General features: G+C 41.8%; 1 protein-coding gene across 1 annotated transcript in view; it reads left to right on the top strand.

The window, feature by feature from the left end:
• LOC118535837 (uncharacterized) overlaps positions 1-24,652 on the top strand; it is a 117,094-nt gene that overhangs the window by 66,242 nt on the left and 26,200 nt on the right. The gene's annotated exons all lie outside the window — the stretch shown is intronic.

The raw sequence follows: 24,652 nt of genomic DNA, 5'->3' as shown, positions 1-24,652 counted from the left end.
AATGCTGGAAGTCCAAAATCAAGGTATCAGCAGGGTTGGTTCCTACTGGAAGCTCTGAAGGAGAATCTGTTCCATGCATCTCTCCTAGCCTCTGGTGATTCCTGGCAGCCCATGGTGTCCCTTGGTTTATAGACATACCATTTCACATATGAGTGAAATCATGTGGTATTTGTCTTTGGCTGAATTATTTTGCTTAGTATTATATGCTCTAGATCCATCCATGGTGTTACAAATAGCAAGATTTCATTCTTTTTTTACAGCTGAATAATATTTCACTTTGTGTGTGTGTGTGTGTGTCTGTGTGTATGTGTGTTTATCTCATATTTTCTTTATCCATTCATCTATCAGTGGACACTTGGGCTGCTTCCATAATTTGGCTATTGTAAATAATGCTGCAATAAATATAGGGTGCATATAACCTTTCAAATTAGTGTTTTTATATTTTTGGGGTAAATACCCAGTAGTGTGATTACTGGATCATAGGGGAGTTCTATTTTTAATTTTTTTGAGGAACCTTCATGCTGTTTTCTACAGTGGCTGCACAGTTTGCATTCCCACCAACTGTACTCAAGGGTTCCTTTTGTTCTACATCCTCACCAACACTTTGTTGTGTCTTATCTTTTTTTTTTTATTATGTTATGTTAATCACCATACATTACATCATTAGTTTTTGATGTAGTGTTCCATGATTCATTGTTTGCGTATAACAGCCAGTGCTCCATGCAGTATGTGCCCTCTTTAATACCCATCACCAGGCTAACCCATCCCCCCACCCCCCTCCCCTCTAGAACCCTCAGTTTGTTTCTCAGAGTCCATAGTCTCTCATGGTTCATCTCCCCCTCCGATATCCCCCCCTTCATTTTTCCCTTCCTTCTATCTTCTTCTTCTTCTTTTTTTTTTTTTTTTTAACATATAATGTATTATTTGTTTCAGAGCTACAGGTCTGTGATTCAACAGTCTTACACAATTCACAGCGTTCACCATAGCACATACCCTCCCCAATGTCTATCACCCAGCCACCCCATCTCTCCCACCCCCCACCACTCCAGCAACCCTCAGTTTGTTTCCTGAGATTAAGAATTCTCCTATCAGCGAGGTCATATGATACATGTCTTTCTCTGATTGACTTATTTCGCCCAGCATAATACCCTCCAGTTCCATCCACGTCGTTGCAAATGGCAAGATTTCATTCCTTTTGATGGATGCATAATATCCTGTTGTATATATATACCACATCTTCTTTATCCATTCATCTGTTGATGGACATCTTGGCTCTTTCCATAGTTTGGCTATTGTGGACATTGCTGATATAAACATCGGGGTGCATGTACCCCTTCAGATCACTACATTTGTGTCTTTGGGGTAAATACCCAGTAGTGCAATCGCTAGGTTGTAGGGTAGCTCTATTTTCAACTTTTTGAAAGTCCATACTGTTTTCCAGAGTGGCTGCACCAGCTTGCATTCCCACCAACAGTGTAGGAGGGTTCCCCTTTCTCCGCATCCCTGCCAACATCTGTCGTTTCCTGACTTATTAATTTTATCTTTTTGATTTTCGTTATTCTGACAGGTGTGAGGTGATATCTCATTGTACTTTTAATTTGCATTTCCCTGATGATGAGTGATTTTAGCATCTTTTTGTGTTTCTGTTAGCCATATGAATGTTTTCTTTGGCGAAATGTCTGTTCATGTCTTTTGCCCATTTTTAATTGGATTATTTGTTTTTGTGTGTGTCATGTTGTGTAAGTTCTTTATAAATTTTGGATATTAACCCTTTATGGGATATGTCATTTGCATGTATCTTCTCCCATTCACAGGTTGCCTTTTAGTTTTGTTGATTGTTTCCTTTGCTGTGCAGAAGTTTGTTTTTTGTTTTTGTTTTTGTTTGTTTTGTTTTGTTTTGTTGATGTAGTTCCAATAGTTTAATTCTGCTTTTGTGTCCCTTGCCTCAGGAGACATATCTAGAAAAATATTGTTATGGCTGTTGTCAGAAACATTACTGCTTGTGCTCTCTTCTAGGATTTTTATGGTTTCAGGTCTCACATTTAGGTCCTTAATCCATTTTGAGTTTATTTTTGTATGTGGTGTAAGAAAGTGGTCCAGTTTCATTCTTTTGCATGTACCTGTCCAGTTTTCCCAACACCATTTGTTGAAGAGACTATCTTTGCCCCATTGAATATTCTTGCTTCCTTTGTCAAAGATTAATTGACTGTATAATCATTGGTTTATTTCTGGGCTTTCTATTTTGTTCTCTTGATCTATTTGTCTATTTTTGGGCCAGTACCATACTGTTTTGATAACTACAGCTTTGCAGTATAACTTGAAATCTAGAATTATAATACTTCAACCTTTTTCTTTTTTAAGTTTGCTTTGGCTATTCAGGGTCTCTTGTGGTTCCATACAAATTTTAGGTTCCTTTGTTTTAGTTCTGTGAAAAATGCTGGTGGCATTTTGATAGGGATTACATTAAATCTGGAGATTGCTTTGGGTAGTATGGACATTTTAACAATATTGGTTTTACCAATCCATGAGCATGAATATCTTTCCACTTGTTTGTGTTATTTCAATTTCTTTCATCAATGTTTTATAGTTTTCAGAGTACAGATCTTTCACCTCCTTGGTTAAGTTTATTTCTAGGTATTTTATTATTTTTTGGTACAATTATAAATTGAATTGTTTTCTTAATTTCTCTTTCCGATGCTTCATTATAGGTGTATAGAAATGCAACAGATTTCTGTACATTGATTTTGTATCCTGCAATCTTACTGAATGCATTTATCAGTTCTAGTAGTTTTTGTTTTGTTTTGTTTTTTGTAGAGTCTTTTGGGTTTTCTATATATAGTATCATGTCATCTGCAAATAGTGAAAGTTTTACTTCTTCTTTACCACTTTGGATGACTTTTATTCTTTTTTCTTGTCTGATTGGTGTGATTATGACTTCCAGTGGTATGTTGAATAAAAGTGGTGAGGGCGAACATGCTTGTCTTATTCCTGACCTTAGGGGAAAAGCTCTGTTTTTCACCATTGAGTATGATATTAGCTATGGGTTTTTCATATATGGTCTTTATTATATTGACACATATTCTCTCTAAACCTGCTTTGTGGAGGGCTTTTATCATGAGTGGATATTGTACTTTGTCAAATGCTTTGTCTGCCTCTGTTGAGATGATCATACGGTTTTTATCCTCTCCTTGTTGATATGATGTATCATGTTGATCAATTTGCAAATTTTGAACCACTCTTGCATCCAAAAATAAATCCCACTTGATTGTGGTGAATGGTTTTTTAAATGTATTGTTGGATTCAGTTTGCTAATATTTGTTGAGGATCTTTACATCTATGTTCAGAGATTTGGGCCTGTAGTTCTCTTTTTTTGTAGTGTCCTTACCTGGTTTTGGTATTAGGGTAATGCTGGCCTCATGGAATCAATTTGGAAGTTTTCCTTCCTCTTCTACTTTTTGAAATAGTTTCTTTAAATGTTTGGTAGAATTCACCTGTGAAGCCATCTGGTCCTGGACTTTCATCTATTGGGAGTTTTTGTTTGTTTGTTTGTTTTGTTTTTGTGTGTGTCATGTTGTATAAGTTCTTTATTAATTTTGTTTTTACTGGTACAATATCATTGCTGGTATTTGGTCTGTCCAAATTTTCTATTTCTTCCCAATTCAGTTTTAGGAGGTTATGTTTCTAGGAATTTACCCATTTCTTCTAGGTTGTCCCAATTTGTTGGCATATAATTTTTCATAATATTCTTTTACAATCCTTTGTATTTCTGTGGTGTTGGTTGTTATTTCTCCTCTTTCATTTCTGATTTTGTTTATTTGAGTCCTCTCTCTTTAAAAAAAATTTTTTTTATGAGTCTGTTTAAAGGTTTATCAATTTTGTTAATCTTGTCAAAACTAGCTCCTGGTTTCATTAATCTGTTCTGCTGTCTTTTGTTTCTATTTCATTGATTTCTGCTCTAATCTTTATTATTTCCTTCCCTCTACTGGTTTTGGGTTTTGTTTGTTCTTCTTTTTCTAGCTTCTTTAGGTGTAAGTTTAGGTTGTTTATTTTAGATTTTTCTTGCTTCTTGAGGTGGGTCTGTATTGCTGTAAATTTCCCTCTTAAAATAGCTTTTGCTGCATCCCAAAGATTTTGAACCATTGTGTTTTCATTTCCATTTGTTTCACTGTGTTTTCTGATTTCTTCTTTGATTTCTTGGTTGATCCACTCATTGTTTAGTAGCATGTTATTTTTTAAAAAATATTTTATTTATTTATTTGAGAGAGAGAGCACAAGCAAGGGGGAGAGGAAGAAATAGGTTCCCCACTGAGCAGGGAGCCCGAGGTGGGGCTCAATCCCAGGACCCTGGGATCATGACCTGAGCAGAAGGCAGATGCTTAACCAACTGAGCCACCTAGGCACCCCTAGTAGCATGTTATTTAACCTCCATGTATTTGTGCTCTTTCTAGATTTTTTACTTGAGGTTGATTTCTAGTTTCATAGCATTGTGGTCAGAAAAGATACATGGGAGCTCAGTCGGTTGTGCATCTGGGTGGCTCAGTTGGTTGTGCATCTGCCTTATCCCAGGGTCCTGGGACTGAGCCCTGTGTCAGGCTCCCTGCTCAGTGGAGAGCCTGTTTTTCCCTCTCCCTCTGCCCTTCCCACTGCTTGTGCTCTCTCTCTCTCTCTCTCTTTCAGATAAATAAATAAAATCTTTTTAAAAAAAGATGCATGGTATGACTTCAATCTTTTTTAATTTGTTGATTCTTTATTTTTTCTTTATTTTCTTTTTCTTTTATTTATTAATTAATTAATTAATTTATTTATTTATTTATTTGACAGAGAGAGAGACAGTGAGAGATGGAACACAAACAGGGGGTGTGGGAGAGGGAGAAGCAGGCCTCCCACCGAGCAGGGAGCCCGAAACAGGGCTTGATCCCAGAACCCCGGGATCATGACCCGAGCTGAAGGCAGACACTTAACGACTGAGCCACCTAGGTGCCCCTAATTTGTTGATTCTTGTTTTGTGGCCCAATGTTACCTGTTCTAGGGAATGTCATGTGCACTTGAAAAGAGTGCATATTCTGCTGTTTTAGGATAGAATGTTCTGAATATATCTATTAAATCCATCTGATCCAATGTGTCATTCAAAGCCACTGTTTCCTTGTTGATTTTGGGTTTTGATGATCTGTTCATTGATGTAAGTGGGGTGTTAAAATTCCCTACTATTATTGTATTTCTAGTGATTATTTCCTTTATGTTTGTTATTAACTGTTTTATGTATTTGGGTGCTCCCATGTTGGGTGCATAAATATTTACAATTGTTATATCCTCTTGTTGGATTGTCCTCTTTATGATTATAAAGTGTCCTTCTTTGCCTCTTGTTATACAGTCTTTGTTTTAAAGTCTATTTTGTGCAATATAAGTATTGCTACTCTGGCTTTCTTCTCACATCCACTTGCATGATAAATGTTTCTCCATCCCTTCACTTTCAATCTGCATGTGTCTTTAGGTCTGAAATGAGTCTCTTGTAGGCAGCAAATAGGTGGGTCTTATTTTTTAACCATTCCATCAGCCTATGTCTTTGATTGGAGCATTTAGTCCATTTACAAAGTAATTATTGATCATTATGTACTTATTGTCATTTTATTACTTATTTTATGGTTGATTTTGTAGTTCTTCTCTGTTCCTTTCTGCTTTTGCTTACTTCTCTCACAATAAGTTGGTTTTCTTTCATGATATACTTATATTCCTTTATCCTTATTTTTGCATATCTACTACTGGTTTTGATTTGTGTTTACCATTAGGTTTGTATATAACATCTTCTGCATATAGCAGTCTATATTAAGTTGATGGTCGCTTAAGTTTGAACTTCCCTACCATGTTTTAGGTATATGGTGTCATACTTAACATCCTTTTATTTTGTGAGTCCCTAGACTGATTTTTACAGATATACCTTTTCTTTTTCATATATTCTTATTTTTACTGCTTCTGTGTTTCCTACTTTTTTTGCTCTTACTTATGGTCTTTCCTTTCTACTCAAAGAGTCTCCTTTAACATTTCTTGTAGGGCTGGTTTAGGGGTCATGAATTCTTTTAACATTTATTTGTCTGGGAAACTATCTCTCCTTCTATTCTGAATGTTAACCTTGCTAGATAGAGTATTCTTGGCTGCAGATTTTTTCCTTTCAGCATTTTTGAGTCTATCATGCCACTCTCTTCTGGCCTGCAAAGTTTCAGCTAAAAAATCCACCATTAGCCTTATGGGATTTCCCTTTTACATAACTTTTCTTTTCTATTGCTGTTTTTAAAATTCTCTCTTTATCACTACTTTTGCCATTTTAATTACTGTGTATCTTGGTGTGGACCTCCTTGGATTGATTTTGATTTGTGCCTCCTAGATCTGGATTTCTGTTTCCTTCCTCAGATTTGGTAAGTTTTCAGTTATTATTTATTCAAATAAATTTTCTGCCCTCTTTTCTCTCTCCTTCTGAGATCACTATAATGCAAATCTTATTACCCTTGATGTTGTCACCGAGATCCCTTTGTCTATTTTCATTTTGTATCATTTACTTTTCTCTCACCTGGTTGTCTTGATTACTTTTCATTAGTCTGTCCTCCAAGTCACTGATTTGTTCTTCTGCTTCCTCTAGTCTGCTATTTATTCCATCTAGTGTATTTTTAATTTCATCTATTGTGTTCTTCATCTCTAATTCATTCTTTTTTATTTCTTTGTTAAGGGTCTCACTGATGTCTTCCACTCTTTTCTCAAGTCTATCTTTATGAGCATTACTTTAAATTCTCTATCAGGCATATTACTTATCTCCATTTCACTTTGGTCTCTTGCTGTGATTATTTCCTGTTCTTTTATTTGGGACATATTTCTCTGTCTCTTCATTTTGTGTAACTTGCTATGTCTGTTTCTCTGTGTTAGGAAAGTCAGCTATGTCCCCTGCTCTTGAAAGTAGTGGCCTTATGAAGAAGAGGTCCTGTAGTGTGCTGTAGTGCCCTGTAGTCTCCCCTGTTCACCAGAATCTGGTGCTTCAGAGGCATCTCCTGTGTGTGATGTGTGCACCCTGCTGTTGTGGCTGAGTTTCTTTTGCATTCAATCCAGTCATCTGCAATGGCAGATGCGTATTTGCCTGTTGTGGGTAGGGTTTCGTCCCTGTGAGGTTAGTAAATCAGTCTGGGGCCACCTTGGGTTTGAGTTGAATCAGACCAGGCATTTGTCAGACATGCAATAGCACCAAATTTCAAGGTACTTTCCCTGTGTTGCCCCTAAGAAGTTTTTGTTGACGAGCAGGGCCTGTAGTCAGACCAGCTGCCTGCCCCAACCCACTCCTGGGACAGCAGTTTAACTGGTGTGTGTGGTTATCTTTCCCTCTTCCCAGGGCAGAAGTCACTTTGGAGTGGTGCTGGCCCCTGACTTAGCTGCTTGTACACTGCCAGGCTTGAGCACCACTTTGTTTTTGTTGTTGTTGTTGTTTTTAATTTTTTAAATTTTATTATGTTATGTTAGTCACCATACAATACATCATTAATTTTTGATGTGGTGATCCATGATCCATTGTTTTTGTATAACACCCAGTGCTCCATGAAGTACGTGCCCTCCTTAATACCCATCACTGGGCTAACCAACCCCCCCTCCCCCACCTAAAACCCTGTTTGTTTCTCAGAGTCCATAGTCTCTCATGGTTCATCTCTCCCTCCGATTCCCCCCCCCTTCATTTTTCCCTTCCCTCTCCTAATGTCCTCCATGTTATTCCTTATGTTCCACAAATAAGTGAGACCATATGATAATTGACTTTCTCTGCTTGACTTATTTCACTTAGCATAATCTCCTCCAGTCCCATCCATGTTGATGCAAAAGTTGGGTATTCATCCTTTCTGATGGCTGAGTAATATACCATTGTATGTATGGACCACATCTTCTTTATCCATTCATCTGTTGAAGGGCATCTCGGCTCTTTCCACAGTTTGGCTATTGCGGACATTGCTGCTATGAACATTGGGGTGCATATGGCCCTTCTTTTCACTATATCTATGTCTTTGGGGTAAATACCCAGGAGTGTAATTGCTGGGTCATAGGGTAGCTCTATTTTAAAATTTTTGAGGCACCTCCATACTGTTTTCCAAAGTGGCTGTACCAACTTGCATTCCAACCAACAGTGTAGGAGGGTTCCCCTTTCTCCACAACCTTTCCAACATTTGTTGTTTCTGTCCTTGTCCATTTTTGCCATTCTAACTTGTGTAAGGTGGTATCTTAATGTGGTTTTGATTTGAATTTCCCTGATGGCTAATGATGATGAACATTTTTTCATATGTCTATTAGCCATTTGTATGTCTTCTTCAGAGAAGTGTCTTTTCATGTCTTCTGCCCATTTTTTGACTTGATTATTTGTTTTTTGGGTGTTGAGTTTGAGAAGTTCTTTATAGATCTTGGATACCAGCCCTTTATCTGTAGTGTCATTTGCAAATATCTTCTCCCATTCTGTGGGTTGCCTCTTTGTTTTGTTGACTGTTTCCTTGGCTGTGCAGAAGCTTTTTATCTTGATGAAGTCCCAAAAGTTCATTTTTGCTTTTGTTTCACTAGCTTTTGGAGATGTATCTTGAAAGAAGTTGCTGTGGCCGATGTCAAAGAGGTTACTGCCTATATTCTCCTCTAGGATTTTGATGGATTCCTGTCTCACACTGAGGTCTTTCATCCATTTTGAGTTTATCTTTGTGAATGGTGTTAGAGAATGGTCGAGTTTCATTCTTCTGCATGTGGCTGTCCAATTTTCCCAGCACCATTTATTGAAGAGACTTTTTTTTTTTCCATTGCATGTTTTTTCCTGCTTTGTCAAAGATTATTTGACCATGGAGTTGAGGGTCCATATCTGGGTTCTCTATTCTGTTCCATTGGTCTATATGTCTGTTTTTGTGCGAGTACCATGCTGTCTTCCTGATTAAAACTCTTCAGAGTATAGGGATAGAGGGAACATTCCTCAAGTTCATAAAATCCATCTATGAAAAACCCACAGCGAATATCATCCTCAATGGGGAAAAGCTGAGAGACTTTCCCTTAAGATCAGGAACACGTCAAGGATGCCCACTCTTGCCACTATGGTTCAACATAGTACTAGAAGTCCTAGCAACAGCAGTCTGACAAGAAAAATAAAAAGTATTCAAATTGGCAAAGAAGAAGTCAAACTCTCTCTTTTCACAGACAACATGATACATTATGTGGAAAACCCAAAAGACTCGACCCCCAAATTACTAGAACTCATACAGCAATTCAGTAATGTGGCAGGATACAAAATCAATGCACAGAAATCAGTTGCTTTCTTATACATTAATAATGCAACTGTAGAAAGAGAAATTAGAGAAACCATTCCATTTACAATAGCATCAAAAACCATAAGATACCTCAGAATAAACCTAACCAAAGAGGTAAAGGATCTATACTCTAGGAACTACAGAACACTCATGAAAGAAATTGAAGAAGACACAAAAAGATGGAAAAACATTCCATGCTCATGGATCGGAAGAATAAATATTGTTAAAATGTCTATGCTACCCAGAGCAATCTATACCTTCAATGCCATCCCGATCAAAATTCCAATGACATTTTTCAAAGTGCTGGAACAAACAGTCCTAAAATTTGTATGGAATCAGAAAGGACCCCGAATCACCAAGGAAATGTTGAAAAAGAAAAACAAAGCTGGGGGCATCACATTGCCCGATTTGAAGCTATATTGAGCACCACTTTGCATGGGCTCAGGCCAAGAGTATATTGGAGGAGGTGGATCTTCAATGTGCTCAGGGGCAGGAAGTGCAGGGTTAGCAAGGTTTATGAGCTGGTCCGCTGGGGGAGGGGACCCACAGCACAGGGACTGGGGCATGCCTGGCTGGAGAGAATGGATCTGCAGACTTGGATGGGGAGGGGGCAGGATGTGTGGCATTAGCAAGTTAGATAGGGAGGGGTGCCGCACTGGTTCCCGCAGAAGGCTGTGTGTTTATGCTGGGGGTCAGGGGTGAGAAATGGCACCTGTCCACTTCTTTGTTCCTGGAGGAGCTTCCCAACAATCTCTGTCCTTCTAGGACATACTCTGAGATTAGTAAACTCTCCCTCCCAAATGCCCCAGGCATTTTTCAAACTGCTGGACTGTTTGTTGTGCTGTCCCTTTAAGAGCACCCTTCCAGCTCTCCCAAAGCCAAGCCCCGCTGATGTTTAAAATTCTAGGTCTCAAGTCTCCTGGTTGTAAGAACTGAGGAAATTTGACCCCTCTGGTTTTCAAAGCCAAACGTTATGGGGATTTGTCTTCCTTGTGAGGGCTTTCTGGTGTGATAGTCTGTTTCTCTCCCCTCTCTGTCCATGAATCCCTCCTTCCAGTGGACAGTCCCCCAGGTTTGTTTAGCTCCCCACCATATCTCTCCCTTTCCTACTCTCTTTGATGTGGCCTCTTCTCTGCATTTAGTTGTGGAGTTTGTTCTGACAGGCTTTGGGTCATTTTCTGGGTTGTTTACACTGATGCGAGGGTTATCCAATTGTATTCATGGGATGAGGTGAGCCATCTTCCCAGGAATCCTCTAAAATACATCTCTGGGAAGAAGGGAAATGAGGACCACGGCCATTGGGAAGTGAGGAGATGCTTGGAGTATAGGGGTCAGGTCACCTACACCTCCTCCCACAGTGGAGACAGTGCAGCAGTCCTGTGTACCAGCCGCTTCATCCACCCCTTTCTCTTTTTTAATATAAACATTTAGTTTTATAAATTTTCCTCTAAGTACTACTTGAGCTGCATCCTATACATTTTAAGATGTTGTTCTTGGGGTGCCTGGGTGGCTCAGTCGTTAAGCGACTGCCTTCGGCTCAGGTCATGATCTCGGGGTCCTGGGATTGAGCCCCGCATCGGGCTCCCTGCTCTGCGGGAAGCCTGCTTCTCCCTCTCCCACTCCCCCTGCTTGTGTTCCCTCTCTCGCTTTCTCTCTCTCTGTCAAATAAATAAATAAAATCCTTAAAAAATAATAATAATAAAATTTAAAAAAAAGATGTTGTGGGCGCCTGAGTGGCTCAGTTGGTTAAGCGACTGCCTTCGGCTCAGGTCATGATCCTGGAGTCCCGGGATCGAGTCCCGCATCGGGCTCCCTGCTCAGTAGGGAGTCTGCTTCTCCCTCTGACCCTCCTCCCTCTCATGCTCTCTCTCTCAAATAAATAAAATCTAAAAAATAAAAAAAAAATAAAATAAAATAAAAAAAAGATGTTGTTCTTTCAGTATCATTCAGTTCAAAATATTTTTTAATTTCTCTTGTGACTTCCTCTTTGGCCAATGGATTATTTAGAAGTGTGCTGTTTAATTTCCAAATGTTTGGAGAATTTTCTATTCTCTTATAGTTATTGATTTCTGATCTAATTCCTTTATGGTCCAAGAACATACTTTTTATTGTTTCAATGTTTTTTTGTTTTGTTTTGTTTTGTTTCAATGTTTTTTTATTTTTTAAAATTTTTTGGTGTCTTTTTTCCCCCTTATCAACTTTATTGAGCAATAATTTTATACAATTAAATGAATCTATTTAATTGGATGAGTTTCAACAGTTTTATATCCTGGCAAAACCACAATCGCACTGAAGATACAGAACAATCCCATTACTCTCAAAAGATTCCCTCTGCCACTTTTTCCTTTATACTATTTTTTTATTGCAATAAAATATACCTAATTATTTCAATGTTTTTTTAGACAGAAAACTTCCCCCCCAGCAACATTTTGCTTATTTATTACCTAATTAATATCACAAGAAACAGTAATTTGAGTTCACATATTGCAAAGTACAGATCATGCCCCAGGGTTCAGTCATAGGTGTTGCTAAACTTTGCTAATTACACATTTCTATAATAAGGTCATTCATGCAAGATGTATTCCTTAGAATGCGCCCTGTTGGAACTTTGGAGAAGTGTATTATGGAAACATTTGTTAGTAGCCATAAAATTGCTTAAGGATACCTGGCATTCACTTAGCTTCTTCCATTTTGGTATTGTTAGTACATTACATATAAATCAGAATGAGTCTACTTCATTTTAGTGTAAATTCCCCTCTCCATTCCACCAATAGAGTTTTTGTTCACAATCATGCAGCGTAGCTATAGACTAATTTTATAGTACTTAGCAACTCAAAGAGATTAATAAATATCAATTTGCTTGATAAGTTTGAAAGGCAAAGTATCCTTTTTATTATATCCCACAGGGTCTCTCTCCTTTGAAATTTCCAAATGGTGCTTTTCTGATTGGAACATAGTATTTCTGTGAGGCTGATTTCAATTTTTGTTAAAGTTTTTATTTAAATTTCAGTTATTTAACATACAGTGTAATATTAGTTTCAGGTGTACAATATAGTGATTCAACAATTCCATACATCACCTGGTGCTCATCACAGCAAGTGCCCTCCTTAATCCCCATCAACTATGTCACCCATCCACCCACCCTTTCCCCTCTGGTAACCATCAGTGTGTTTCTTGTTTGTCTCCCTCTCTCCCCCCACTCCTTTGTTCATTTGTTTTGTTTTTAAATTTCGCATATAAAAAAATTAAAATTAAAAGAACTCCACATATAAGTGAAATCATATGGTATTTGTCTTTCTCTGACTGACTTATTTCACTTAGCATAATACTCTCTAGCTCCATTCATGTCATTGCAAATAGTAAGATTTCATTTATAAGAGAAAAGATGAAAACCATCTGATCATCTCAATAGATGCATAAAAAGCACATGACAAAGCACAACATCCATTCATGATAAAAACCCTCAACAAAGTAGGTTTAGAGAGAACATACCTCAACATAATAAAAGCCATATATGAAAACCCACAGCTAACATCATACTCAATGGTGGAAAACTGTGAGCTTTTCCTTTAAGATCAGGAACAAGACAAGGATATCTACTCTTACCACATTTATTCAACATAGTATTGGAAGTCCTAGCCACAGCAATCAGACAGAAAAAATAAGTAAAAGGCATCCAAATTGGTAAGGAAGAAGTAAAGCTTTCAAAAAAAAAAAGAAGTAAAGCTTTCACTATTTGCAGATGACATGATACTATATATAGAAAACCCTAAAAAACCCTAAAGATTCCATTAAAGAAAACCCTACTAGAAGAGATAAATGAATTCAGTAAAGTTATAGGATGCAAAATTAATATTCAGAAATCTATTGCATTTTTATACACTAATAATGAAGTAGCGGGAAGAGAAATTAAGAAAACAATTTCATTTACAATTGCACCAAAAATAATAAAATACCTAGGAATCAACCAATGAAGTGAAAGACTTGTACTCTGAAAACTATAAAACACTGATGAAAGAAAGTAATTTCATTTCTTGATGTCATTAAACAATCAGACATTCCAATTGATTGGTTTGTCTCTTAATTCTCTTAATCTATAGATTGCCCTTCCATCATTTTTTCCTTGAAATTTATTTGTTGAAGAAACCTAGACATTTGTTCTCTACATTTTCCACATTCTGGATTGTGCTGATTACAACCTTTAGGGGCCACGTAACAAATTCCTCTGTACAAATCTTTCCTATAAATTGCTAGATCTAGACTATGTTAGATCCTAATTTTAATTATTAGATCTAGATCATGAATCTGATCAATTTTTGGCAAGATTACTTCAGAAGTAGTCTTATCTTCTTCCACCAAGAAGCACATGATGTCTAGTTGTCCTCTTGTGGTGTTCAGAACTTTTTTTAAATTAACATATAATGTATTATTTGTTTCAGGGGTACAGGTCTGTGATTCATCAGTCTTACACAATACACAGCACTTACCATAACACATACCCTCCCCAACGTCCATCACCCAGCCACCCCATCCCTCCCACCCCCCTCCATTCCAGCAACCCTCAGTTTGTTTCCTGAGATTAAGAGTCTCTTATGGTTTGTCTCCATCTCTGGTTTCATCTTGTTTCAATTTTTCCTCTCTTCCCCTATGATCCTCTGCCTTGTTTCTCAAAGCCTACGTATCAGTGAGATTATATGATAATTGTCTTTCTCAGATTGACTTATTTCCCTTAGCATAATACCCTCTAGTTCCATCCACATCGTTGCAAATGGCAAGATTTCAATTTCTGATGGCTACATAATATTCCATTGTGTATATATACCACATCTTCTTTATCCATTCATCTGTTGATGGACATCTGGGCTCTTTCCATAGTTTGGCTATTGTGGACATTGCTGCTATAAACATTGGGGTGCACGTGCCCCTTCAGATTACTACATTTGTATCTTTGGGGTAAATACCCAGTAGTGCAATTGCTAGGTTGTAGGGTAGCTTATTTTCAACTTTTTGAGGAACTGCCATACTGTTTTCCAGAGTGGCTGCACCAGCCTGCATTCCCACCAACAGTGTAGGAGGGTTCCCCTTTCTCCGCATCCCCGCCAACATCTGTTGTTTCCTGACTTGTTAATTTTAGCCATTCTGACTGGTGTGAAGTGGTATCTCATTGTGGTCTTGATTTGTATTTCCCTGATGCCGAGTGATGTTGAGCACTTTTTCTTGTGTCTGTTGGCCATTTGGGTGTCTTCTTTGCAGAAGAAATGTCTATTCATGTCTTCTGCCCATTTCTTGATTGGATCATTTGTTCTTTGGGTGTTGAGTTTGATAAGTTCTTGATGGATTTTGGATACTAGCCCTTTATCTGATATGTCATTTGAAAATATCTTCTCCCAGTCTGTTGGTTGTCTTTTGGTTTTGTTAACTGTTTCCTTTGCTGTGCAAAACGTTTTTATCTTGATGAAGTCCAAATAGTTCATTTTTGCCCTTGTTTCCTATGTCTTTGGCGATGTTTCTAGGAAGAAGTTGCTGCAGCTGAGGTCGAAGAGGTTGCTGCCTGTGTTCTCTTCAAGGATTTTGATGGATTAGTGTCTCACCTTTAGATCTTTCATCCATTTTGAGTCTATTTTTGTGTATGGTGTAAGGAAATGGTCCAGTTTCATTCTTCTGCATGTGGCTGTCCAATTTTCCCAACACCATTTGTTGAAGAGACTGTCTTTTTTCCATTGGACATTCTTTCCTGCTTTGTTAAAGATTAGTTGACCATAGAGTTGAGGTTCCATTTCTTAGTTCTCTATTCTGTTCCATTGATCTATGTGTCTGTTTTTGTGCCAGTACCATACTGTCTTGATGATGACATCTTTGTAATAGAGCCTGAAGTCCGGAATTGTGATGCCGCCAGCTTTGGTTTTCTTTTTCAACATTCCTCTGGCTATTCGAGGTCTTTTCTGGTTCCACACAAATTTTAGGATTATTGTTCCATTTCTGTGAAAAAAGTTGGAGGAATGAAGGCTTCTGCTGTCAAACTCATATATAACCAGCCTGTAGGCAAAAGAAGTCCTATTCTCAGAAGTCTTGTCCTGATCCTTTGCAGAAGTCAGGTTCGGGTTACATTTCTACCCTCTGGAATGCAGCTGAACAGACCCTCACCCCTCACCTCATTCTCTTCTTCCTTTAGCTTCTGGACACCTGGCTGAATTCCCAGAAGGACAATGAGAGGGAACGGGCCATGTGGTGTGCTGCCCGTATTCTTGGCTTCACTGCAAAAATGAACAACTTCGGAGTGAGTGGAAGCCTGTCCTGGAGCCTGGGCCCTCATCCCTACCCTTACCCCAAACTTCATCACATATTACCTAGCCTCAATTATTCATCCTATCTTCTATTTCCTTGGCCCCATCCTCTATTTTCTCTTGTGCATCCCACCATCTCTCTTTTCTCCCTTAGTCTTTTTCCCTACCCACCAATTCAATTCTGTTTCACTTGGTTCAGTTTGATTCCACTCATCTCAACAAGCAGTTACTGAATACTCACCTTGTGCCAAGCACCATGCTAGGTGTTTCAGTGGTTACATAGATGACCAAGACAGTTTCCTGTCTTCATGGATCTTTATAGTCCACTGGGGAGAGAGGCATGCATAGAACAAACTTAAATAGGAGGTGATAATGAACGTAAAAACCAAATATAGTAGGAATAAAAGATCAAAACCAAATGAAGTACAAGTGAAGGGAAAGCGTCATAGAGGAGGGGACATTTGAGCTGGGCTTGAAGAATGAGTGCAGTGTCAAGAGGCAAAGAAGAGGGACAGTGTAAAGTCATTCCAAAACTATGATCCCACCAGTTTTTAATAGCTACAACTCACCTGTCTAATTCCATTCCCATTAACCTCATCTAGCCTCACCTCTCATATCTGTCATGCATCTCCTCCTCCTCTCTTCTTGCCTTGACTCAGGCTAAGATATTGGCTGGGGTAACTTGTGACTTCCAGCTCTCCTCCACAGATGGACATCGAGTTTACTTGGTTGGGGCGTTTGGTAAGCCTGCTGGCCATACGCTGCCAGGACCCAATGGACAATATCTGCTTCCTGTCTGCACAGGCTGTCTACAACCTCTACTGTATCCTCCTGCTGCAAAAGCGTAGGGAGAATCTCCTCTTTTCACTTCTGCTCCGGCCTCCCACCTAGGTTTGGTCATTCCCCCACACACTGTCCTGGAAGAGTGACAGCTAAGAAGTTATCTGAGCATTTTACTTCCGATGAGGAACCTGCTCCTAGACCTCTACTACATATACCCTCCTGGGACAAAATAGCTACTCAGAAAACAGTTCTTTTGAATTAGTTTCTCCTCCTCCGGCTGAGTCCTATACTCTGACCCCACTCTGTCTCTGCTCTAAGGCAGGCAACATGGGGGGTTCCTTTGACGTTAGCTCTCACCATTCCTTATCTTACTGCCCATTTCTCTACTCCCTTCCCCATGGGATATACATTACCTCAAGCTGACTTAGTTCAGTGGATGGTTTGGGTTGGGCAGATGGGAAAGAGGGCAACCTAAGACACCTTCTGAGTGTCTGAGGGGTGGGGTCGGGTGTCTTTGTTTCAGAGATGGGAAGGAAAAAACAGGGCTTATGGGAAGAAGAGGGCAAGACTGAAGTCTATAGCACCAACGTGTTCTATAACAACATCTCTGAGATTGCCAAGGTGAGAGGGCAGGGCCAGAGACAAAGTGGGAAGAGCCTAGGACTCTCACCTACATCATATCATAGACTCCTGGGGTGGGACTCCTTTATCCCATCTTCTTTTCCATTCCATTGCTGCATGTGAACTTTTTCCTTGGGGAACTTTTTCCACATGCTATCACATGCTTCCCCTTAAGCATCATGGGTCCTAATTCTGCTTTCTTACCTGTCCGCTCAGAAGCATTTTCTTCATGCTAATGATGCCTTGTGAGCAATGTGTAGATTCAGCCCGTGTCTCAAAGATATGTCACTAAGGATCTTGGTCTCAGGCCTTCTCTCCCAGCACTCTGCCTCTGCAGCCTCTGACCTATGAGCCCCTCAGTGCATCTGAGGTCAGTGTTTTCTCCCTCCCATCCCCAAAGACTCTGTTCCCAGTGAAAGGGTCTTCTAGGAGCTAGGCAGACAGTACAGGCCTAGGACAAAAGCACATCATATTCCTGAGAGAGGCTCTCTCCACCTACCCTAACTAGGAAGGATGGTACAGGCTATCTCAAGCAGGAGGCCCCAGGTGCAGGCAGCCTGATGCCACCCTATTGCAGGCATTTGCAGAGTACTTCACCCAGATGCAGCTCACCACCCTGGTGCTGACGGCCATGGAGGGCCTAACCGACAGCAGGGCCAAGGTGTCTCTGGCAGCAACCCAGCTGATGAGTGCTGTCATGAAAGAGCGGGGCCGAGACATGATAAAGGTAGTGTGGTGCTGTGGTGGGAGCTCTGCCCTGTACACCAGGAGCCTGGGCTCTCTCCTGGCTCTCTTCCTAACCAGCTGAAGAGTCTTGGGAAGTCCCCCTCCTCTAGAGGCCTTAATTCACTCACTTCTAAAGTGCAGGTTTGGGCAAGATTTTCTCTGTGGTCCCACTGAGCTCTGAGATCTGTAATCCTGAGCTCAGAACTGCAGTGCCTTCTATCTGAGGGGCTGGTTCCTCAGTTAACAACAGCCACATGCAGGAGGATAAGCAGCTGCAGGGCCTAGTAGCTAGAGCACAAGGAAGCATTGTAGGAGGGGTTCACCTTGATTGCCAGGGGTGTTAGGGGGCTTAGATTTCTGTGAAGGGTAAGGCTATGGATTGTAAACCAGCAAACTCATGGAATGACTGACCTTTGAGTAAATTTTCTTTCGGGATAACATATAAAAATCCACATTTATCACTGAAAAAAAATTTTAAATGAGGCCACATAGGGCAACTCTTTGGGTGGCCACTGTGCCTTTTATATGTGGCATGGGCTCTCCAGACCTTCCTCTCTCTGAATCCCCTGACACCCGTGCCTTCATTCATTTATGTGACTTGCCTGGTCTAAGTTCCAGAAATGGAGGTGTGTTCTAGAGGTATTAGAATAAAATGGACTTCCCAGAGACCCGTATATCAGGAATCTGAGGGCCAAATGAGAGTCCTATGGTACCCCCACATCCAATGCCCACTGTCCCTGCAGTTTCATGGGTCAAAAGTTGATTTCAGTGGGGAGAGGAAGCCCTGAAGTATCTCCAGGGTTTTTGCCTTCCTTCCTGGAGTCTCATGTGTCTCCCGAGTAAGCTTGGAGCAACTCTCTGAACTTTGGGCTGTGGGCAGGCCTTTGTTATAGTGGGCCTCAGTGAGCTGCTGGAGTTCTTTTTGTGATCCCTGCTGGTCTGGCCTCTGGCATGCTAGAACTCTGCCTTGAGAAGAGTCACTGGCAGGAGTGCAAGTAGCCCCTTGAGTCTGGGAGTTGGTAGATAGGGAGGAGGAGGGAAGGAAGCAGGGAAACAATCACTGAGACTCTTGTAGCTCTTCCCTTTAGATTGAAGAAATTGTGGAGGGGATTCTGGAACGGCTCAACTCACAGCTGGAGCCCAACGCGAAGGAGGAGACCCTGCGGGCCATGTGCTTGCTGGCTGGCAACAACACCCACAACGTCATGCCCTTGCTTCTCAACAAGGCCCTGCCTTGGGATAGGTACCTCTCCCATGGCCCGGGAACCCATTCTCCAGCCCAATAAACCCTCCCCTCCCTGAGCCCGAGCCTAGCCCAAAAATCACCGCACATGGATGCTTTCCCTTTGACACGATTCAAACTTCATCTCTGTGTTCTCTGGCCAAGTCTAGGCCCTGAGAACTGGCCCTTCATGGGCCCGAGACCAGACTATTCCTAGGAACTTGGTCACCCGGGCCCATGACACAGCTGTCCCTGGGTCCTGCAGAACCAATCTGGCCCTGTGGAAGGCCTTTGGCACCCAGCGAGAGACCACAATCAGCGTCCTGCAGCTGCTCATAGGCATCCTGGAACAACTCCACTCCACGGAGGAAACTAAGGAGATGGCCTTCCAGCCTGTGGCAGTCAGCATGGGGGCAGGGGGAGCCTAGGACTTACTGTTCTTGGACTTAGGGGCAGAGCTGAAGGTCAAGGGCCACAGGGTAGGAGTAGGTCTTAGAGAGGAGCAATCACTAATACCGTACATTCGAGGGGCACCTGGGTGGCTCAGTTGGTTGAGCGTCCGACTTTTGATTTCAGCTCAGGTCCTGGTCTCAGGGTTGTGGGATCCAGCCCCCTGTTGGGCTGCATGCTCTGTGGGGAGTCTGCTTGAGATTCTCTCTCTTTCTCTCCCTCTGCCCCTCCTCCAGCTCATGCTTTCTCTTTCTCTAAAATAAATAGATAAATCTTAAAAAAAATACTATACTTTCGATTTAACCTCCTTTTTCCACCTATATATCTAAGAACTGAGTGATGTAGAGAGAACAGGGATTGATCCCATTTTATGGACAAGGAAACTGATGTTTAGAGCTAAGCCGCTTTCTCTGTCTCCTGATTCTGGGGCTGGCGCTCCAGGGCTTGGGGGGGTGGCATGAGGGTTGGAGGCGGAAGAGGTTTGGTTGCCAGGGGTAGACAAAGTAGTCCCCAAATAATTTTCTGCTAAAAAGTTAGAGTTGCTTCCCATTCTGTTTTTAATGTCAGGGGAGTGAAGAGAAAGCAGATTGCATGTGTGCAGTCTCATTTCCCTAAGGAAGAGTGGTGGGCTTTCAGTCTGGGTGCTTCTTACAAGCCTGAGTCAGAGTGAGCTGTGCCCTTTGGGCAATGATGGGGAGGGCAGGGTGGGACTCAGTGTATGGGGCCATGGGACCATCTTATGTCTTCCTCCACTGTCTCCCAGGTGACATGTGCTCTGTGTGAGATGCTGTCAGGGTCCCTGTGCCAGGAGGCCATCCAGGAGTTCTATCCCCGGCTCTTACTGGCTATACTATGTCATCTCTGCTGGGTGATTGAGCAAAATGTCCCCCAGAAGATGGTGGTCTTTAGCAAGGAGGGGGGCCCAGGCAGCAAGAGCAAGCCCTTTGACCCCACTAGGTAAGCTTAACCCTCTCATGATGGATGGCTGGGACTAGTCCATTCCAGAGGGCCCTGGACGACCCATATGCTAGAATATTCTCACGTATTTTCAAGCTTCTCGTTTCTCTTCTTGTACGCACGCTTCGGCTGATTCATTCAACACTTCATGTCCATGTTCATAACTGTACACAAAGAGATTCAACTAGATGGTAGGTGACAGGGCAAGCCCACACCTATGTCATTCGCTCCATGCAGTTGTGGCCGTTCGAATCTCATTGACCTCCGGCTTGGCTTTGTCGCTAGCTCTGCCATCTTGCACAAGTCACAACTGGGATTCCGTTTTCTCATCTTGAAAATGGGGGTTGGACTCCTAAATATGTGGTTGTCATACTTTTTTCTTAAACCTCAGGACATTCTACTCAAATGAAATCTTATGTAAAATGAAAAGAAATCAAACCAATAAGCAGAGACATTCTGATTAGATGGGTGTGGAGGTGAAAAGATATCCTAACCCCATTCTGTGCCCCGGAGAGCAAAACTGGAAAACCACAGCACTGAGATCTCTCTAGAGTCTCCTTTATAGGACCCTGTGGTTGAATGAGGGCCAGGGTTTGAAGGAGTGGATGGGCAATCTGAGATGGGTTTCACAGAGCCACAGATTTTTGTCAGCAGGAAAGCAGAACACAGCTACCAGAGCAGGAAACTGTCTCCTGGCTTCCCAGCACAGGATACAAATGAGGGCATAATGCCTTGTCCATCCTTTTGTCCCTTTCTGTTCACAAACCCAATGGTGGTGACCTTCAGTTGTGCCCTGGAGGTAGTGAAGTTGGTGTTCTTGGCTGCTGCATATGACGGAGTGGTGGTCTATGCAAATCAGCATCACTGCTGGGACCTTCTGTCCTGCCCCAAGTTTTACTACATAGGGATCATGGACCTGACAAGGTGAGGCTATTTCCCCAATAACCCTGGCACCACTCTAGTCCCCAGACCCCAATTTCCCAAGTCCCAGCCTTCAACTGTCCCTTCCCGACCTCCCAGCCCTCTGGTCTCCTGATTCCTCAGCCCTCACGTCTTCCCTGTTCCATGCACACTGGTCCCTTGCCACCTTCCCTGCAGCAACTGTTGGCTTCTTGTGTCCCACCCCAGTGGCATTGTGAAGAACTCTGAACCTGCCATCCTGCACCACATCCTCAACCTCGTCAGGAACTTCCTCTATAGTTCCAACTCTCATCGGAAGATCCTGGCCAGGACCTTCTATGCACAGGTGAAGCCTGGGGAAAGGTCCACAGTCTGACCCATTCATTTCCTGGGCTGAGGAACATTTAACAAAAATGTTAAATAACTAGTCCCAAAAAGAGGAAAGAATAAGACTGAGCCATTTAAAGTGGGGTTCCCTTCTCTGGCACTTCAGGTGCCTGGTTAAAGGAGGCAGGAAAACCTGAGGAGGGGGCCAGTAGCTCAACCTCCAGAATGATCCATGGATCCTAGCATCTGACTCAAAATTGAAACCTTATCAGCATTATCCTCTATCCTCCTATCAGGATAACCCCCTTAGTCTCCACCCCATGTGTATAGATCTGCCACTGCTCTCAACTGGACATACTCCTTACCTGAGTTTGGGACCTGAGGGAGGACTGAGGTGGGTACTGGGTACTCATAACATTTTCTCCATCCATAGCTGTAGTCTCCTCATACCCACAGCTCCTCTGGCAACGATCAGTGGCTTAGACTCTGGGGCAAGACTTTTTGAGCAATCTGATCAAGTGGGTCAAAGAGCCCAACCTCATTATGAAGGAAGTTGGGCTTCGTGGCATCAGTAACCTTGGCACTGCACCCAGGACAAGTAAGAGTGGGGAGGACCAAATGGGAATCAAATGTGAGTCCTTGAAACATTTAATTTACCTCCCTTGGGTCTCTTAGTTATCTTGGGTTTAGCACGTTCCCCAACATCTCATCCTAGGGCAGCACAACATCTGGTTTGTAGACTTACATAGACTGGTCATCAGGCCTCCCAAACCCCGTGAGCACCAGCCTTCTACTTCCTGGGCACATCCAGCTCCTGGATTGCCCATGTCTGTTTCTCTTAGACACCATCTGTTTTCCCAAAACCCTGTTCCCAGAGTGTTGCATGATCCCCAGGTGGTGAGTGATCTCTGCCTTCTTCCAAACAGTCAGAATCTCTGAAGGGCCAGGTTCCATTCTTGCGAGACTTCCTGAAGAATGAAGCGCGAGTGACAGTGCAAGCAGTAAAGAGCCTACGGAACATCATCTGTCATGGGAAGGGAGACCAAGGTGGTGTTTTGCAGCATTTCCAAGCAACTGCGTCCACTCATCAATGATGTATGGGCCTGGATCCCTAGGATTAGTTGGGAACAGCATGGGCTGGGGCTGATGAGGAATCCTGGAAACTGAGCTGAGGGTACTGGGGCAGGGCTATGGGATTATGGTGGAAGGCTGAAGTCATAGAGGGGCAGCCAAGAGGAGACTTGGCTACTTGAAGCCATGCATAGGATTGTCCCCAGTGCATTCCCTATTGCAGACAGACCTAGCACACACTCATCTACCTATTCTCTCACCAGGAGCCACTGAAGGAAAAAAAGTGACACGCTGCTATGAAATTGGTTCTGGAGTGAAGAGTGGGGAGACCACTCACAACTCTACCCTCTTCCCAGACAACACAGGGACCCCAGAATGCTAGCAATCTTGTCGAAAGGACCCAAAGGCTCAGGAATCTGAACTGCCCAGAGCAATACTAATCCACCCCATGTCTTAGCCTCCCTACAGATCATAGAATTTTAGAGCCAAAAGAGACTTGACAGCAGACATGCATGCTTTCAATGCCCCTCCCTATTCTGGCATCTATAACTCTTTAATTTTTGAACTTTGGATTTGAATTAGTTTTGTATTGGTCTCATCTCTTCTGTGAGCCTGGACGCTCCATGATGGCAGGGTCAATGTCTGATTCATCTTTTTTTTTTTTAAGATTTTATTTATTTATTTGAGGTGCAGGAGGGGCAGAGGGAAAGAGAGAATCTCAGGCAGACTCCCCTCTGAGCGTGGAGCCAGATGTGAGGCTTGATCTCATGACCCTGAGATCATGACCTAAGCCGAAACCAAGAATCAGATGCTTAACAAACTGAGCTGCCCAGGCACCCCCTGATTCATCCATTTTTACATGTTTTAAAATTCACCATGTATACTTAACAAAGCTTAAAGATAATATCTTTATCCTCCACCCAAACAATATAAGGACCACAGAATGCTTTAATTCTGGGGTGCCTGGGTGGCTTAATCCATTGAGTGTCCAACTCTTGATTTCAGTCTGGTCATGATCTCAGCATCATGGGATCACGTCCTGTGTCTGGCTCCATGCTCAGTGGGGATTCTGCGTGAGATTCTCTCTCTCTCCCTCTCCCCCTGTTCTTCCCCCCACCACCCTCATGCTCTCTCTCTCTTTAAGATAAATAAATCTTTTTAAAAAAGAATGATTTGGGGCGCCTGGGTGGCTCAGTCGTTAAGCGTCTGTCTTTGGCTCAGGTCATGATCCCAGGGTCCTGGGATCGAGCCCCACATCGGGCTCCCTGCCTGGTGGGAAGCCTGCTTCTCCCTCTCCCACTCCCCCTGCTTGTGTTCCCTCTCTTGCTGTGTCTCTCTCTGTCAAATAAATAAATAAACTCTTTAAAAAAAAAAAAGAATGATTTAACTATGATGATATCCTCCCATATTATAGATTAACATTGTCTAAGATTTTAGTTCCACAGTCTTTTAAAATCCCTGGATTTGGTCTTTATGTCATCATTACCAGCATCATTGTTGTTATTGTTTTGTATGGTCAATACTTCCTTCTATTTATAAATGTGGACAAACATCCTTGCCTTCCTTTTCTTCTCACAGGTCTCTCTTCCCTTTTGGATATATATTTTTTCTTCTTCCTTTGTGTTTTCTTCCTCAAGGGTCTGTTAATAGGAAACACTCTCAGTCTTTGTCTGGAAATGTCTTTATTTTGCCTCACATGTGTCTTTAGCTTTAAGTAGTTTAGAAGGCGTTGGCATGGATTACTTTGGGCTTCGCCTGGTTGGGATTCTCTGAGTTTCTTGAAATTTCTGTTTATGTCTTGCGCCAAACTTGGAAAGTTTTCAGCCATTATTTCTTCCAAGTTTTTTCAGCACTATACTTTCTCCTCTCCTTTTAAGAATCTGATGGCACAAATGTTTAGGCTTTTTGTTATTGTCCCATAGGTCCCAAGATTTTGTTCATTTTCAATCACTTTTTCTTTTTTTGTTCAGACTGGATACTTTTTATTGCTCTGTCTTCAAGTTCACTGATTCTTT

The sequence above is a fragment of the Halichoerus grypus genome, chromosome 6, assembly GCF_964656455.1.
Source record: "Halichoerus grypus chromosome 6, mHalGry1.hap1.1, whole genome shotgun sequence".
Lineage (NCBI taxonomy): Eukaryota > Metazoa > Chordata > Mammalia > Carnivora > Phocidae > Halichoerus > Halichoerus grypus.
Note: the sequence above shows the minus strand (reverse complement) of the source record. Positions and strands in the feature narration are given on the sequence as shown.